Source organism: Pygoscelis adeliae, unplaced genomic scaffold, assembly GCF_000699105.1.
Source record: "Pygoscelis adeliae isolate BGI_AS28 unplaced genomic scaffold, ASM69910v1 Scaffold145, whole genome shotgun sequence".
Classification (NCBI taxonomy): Eukaryota; Metazoa; Chordata; class Aves; order Sphenisciformes; family Spheniscidae; genus Pygoscelis; species Pygoscelis adeliae.
In genome coordinates, this window is record NW_008824866.1 from 2,908,209 (window position 1) to 2,911,584 (window position 3,376).

A 3,376-nucleotide genomic window follows, 5' to 3' on the forward strand; every position below is an offset into this window, starting at 1 on the left:
GTCCTTCATCTCTTTAAATTTCTTTACAATCAATTACAAGACACTGATCTGTCTATCTCACTCGCTGTCTGTAGTATATCAGCACCAGCTTCAACTGTAATCCACTCTGCCTTGTTATTGACTGCCTCTCTCCAAGCCTGGTATCATCATCAAATACCACTGCCTGACTAAACAACCTTTTAATAAATAAACACAACAAACCTTGGCCCTAATAATAAAGCTTCTGACTCTCTGATAATCCCCTTTCCCATTAATTCACTCTGAAGTCCAATATTCTTTCTATATTCCCTGCCAGAATAATCCATTACATCAAGCATTTTTCAGGAAACTGCGTTACAAACGCTGTTCCTTTTCCACCATGATCTCCTGTCAGCAGATGCCATGTGGTAAGCTTGTTAACTCTTTCAGAATTTTGACTGGTATTTCATAGATTTATACGTTTTCACACCAGAAGGGACATCTCACTTGATGCTCAGTATGACCTGAACTACAGAGTTTTCTCCAGCAGTTTTTAGGTCATGTAAACTACCCCTTGCTGTGCTGTAGCATGTCTCTTAGGAAGACTTCCAGTCTTGAATTCAAGTGATAAAGAGTTGTTCACCACCATTGGTCATTTATTTTTGGTGTTTAATTAATTTTGCTGTGAAAAATATACACTTTTGAATTTGCTGTTTGAATCCAGTTTGAATTTGACTGCTGTCAGCCTCCAGCCACTGCATCCTGTTATGTTTCTATGTGCAAGATTAAACAACTTGATGCCCTCAGAAATTTTTCCCTGCAGAGAGAGTATGGAAAATTCATTGCAGCTTTCAAATAGGCTGCACTCTCACTCCCTCACTCCAATGTATGTCCTCCCCTTCTCACAGCAACCTTATGCCTACAATCTAAACCCTCTCCAGTCTTCTACTGTCCCCTATAAGTGTAGGTGGAGTAAGAAGAAACAGCATATTCCAGCAATGATCTTGCCCCTACTGACTATACAGGTAAATTAATATCCATAACCCTACTTTCTGTTTCCCTGTTCACCCATGGATGGTTCACATTAGGTCTTTTGGCCATGACATCCTGCTGGGAGGTTTGCAGTCTGCTGTCTTTATTGAGTCTATGATGCTTGCTGTAACCGAAACAGAAACTGTCACTATAGCTTTCTCTCGCAAGTTTTCCCCAGTATTTTCTCCGACAGCACTTTCATCCGATGTTATCTTCACCTGATTACTTTTCCCAGTGTTGTTTTGAATAAAAGGAATGGTTTCTTGCTGTCAGATCAAATCCCTTCTTAAAAGTACAGGCATTGAATTCAATACCTTCTATTTCACTGATTTGTTTTCTTCATATTTTAAAGAGCTTTTTAATGCAGTACATTTGCTAATATATCTACATTTATCTTTCTCCCCTTTTTTCTGAACAGGGCATGGGTCTTTGATGCTGGCAATTAGTTTAAGCCTTCTGATGTCCTCCTTTCATTGACTTCATCTTGTATGTAGCCTTGATTTATTATGGTGTATTTTCTTCTCATGGAAAATAAATATCTGATTATTTCTCCATCACATTTTGTGAACATAGGAATTAAGGAATAATTTTATTTTTTTACAGTGTCAGCCCTTTCAACAATATATTACCGCTTTTATCTCTCATTCCACCTCTTGTGTTATCTCTTGTTCCTTTATATATACGAAACATGTCTTCCCATTTATCTTACATCTCATTCACACCTCTTTCCATTCTTCACCTTGCCTTTTCTTATCATTTTTCTACAGTCTCATGATCATTTCTATAATCTTCCTACTCCTTCCCTGTATTGATATTTTATACCCGATGCTAACCTTTATCTCGTTCCTGATTACTTTTTGTACTTTTGTTCATCGCACAGTGTATGAATAGTTACAAGCTTTGGGCTTGCCTGCTCCAACGGTGTTTAATGCTGTGGATATATTGATGCACCTGCCTATAAGGACTCTCTGACTATCTGCCGTTTTTCTCCCCAAATCCATTTCCCTGCCATTAAACATTTCTCAAATCTCAGCAGGCTGACTGACTCCTCTGCATAAGCTGTCTACAGCTAAGTCATGCCTTGCCCTCTTCTTGTTTTATTCCTGGGATAAAAGGGTTGTTTTGGCCAGGGCGACAAACTTGGCCTGAAACTGTGAGTGAAAAAAGGGCAGAGTACTGGTGTCTGACGAACCGTATAGTGGGACCAGCTGCAATGGGGAGGGGAAGCACAAGGTTTCCCTGCTGTCCCCTCTCCCCCTCGAGAGCGGACTCTTCTTGCAAATGAGGGGGATGGCGACAATGCCGTTCTGGTGCTGGAGACTCCTGAGGAGGAGAGGAACGTCCTCGTGTGCGAAGGACACCTTGGAGACAGTCACTGCTAAATCCACCACCATCTCCAGTGTCTCTGACCGGGTCATCATTCTCCTTTACCCCTTCCTTCCAAAAGTTCATACCTTCCCTAAACATGCAATGTGTATGTCACGAAGTGAGACTAAAACCTGCTGGAAATAATGAAAAAAACTTCCCTTCTGTTGGATAAGGCCAAGGTTTCTTTGCAAGCAGCAAAATGCATCAAGCTCTTCAACCGCAACACAGCACTGCCTGTGGGCTGCAAGGCAGCTGCTAGTGTAGAAACAACATATCTACACCATGCAGCAGAGCTTATTGTAGGACCTTCAAACTGGTGGAGCCCATTTGGGAGCTCCAAGGAGAATGCGCATTGCCATGCAGTGCTGTGTGCAAACTAACAAGGTATGCTGGACTGCTTCTGGCTGAGATAACAGCATTAAGTTCACACCTCCAAGGACTGATTTGGACCTGGTGGGTCAGCCAGAAACGTCTCTATAGATGACTTTCTTTTTCTAATACTGGTGTCTGGGAGGCAATGGACTACAACAGAGTCAGAAGTGCAACTACATGCTACTAAATTTGCTGCCATGATTTACTTCTGCCCCTACTTAGCATCAGAATGGGCCCGAGGTATATTAATTATTTTTTTTTTCAGTATGAAAACACAACAGAAATGTTATGCTTAGACTTTCATGAAATTGGGTCCTAGTTAACCAATTTTCTGGGTGGTTTGCCTCATCCCAGCGATTTGTCCTTCTTAAAGCAGTCTCTGCCCACGCACACAGTTGTGGCTGCACTGTGCATTGCACACACACCATTCGCCCCAGTAGCTGACTGCAGGGTTTAGACACACCTGGAAAACAATAGGAGGTTTCTTCCACACATGAGATTTTTTTTTTCCTGTGCTGCTTGTTAATAACAATTTGCAAGTCCCTTTGTACCTTCTGATTATAACCTAACCTGCACTATTCAGATTTTGTGGATTAATTCATTTTTCTGTATTACTTTTCCCTTAAACTTTGTAGGCATGTATATT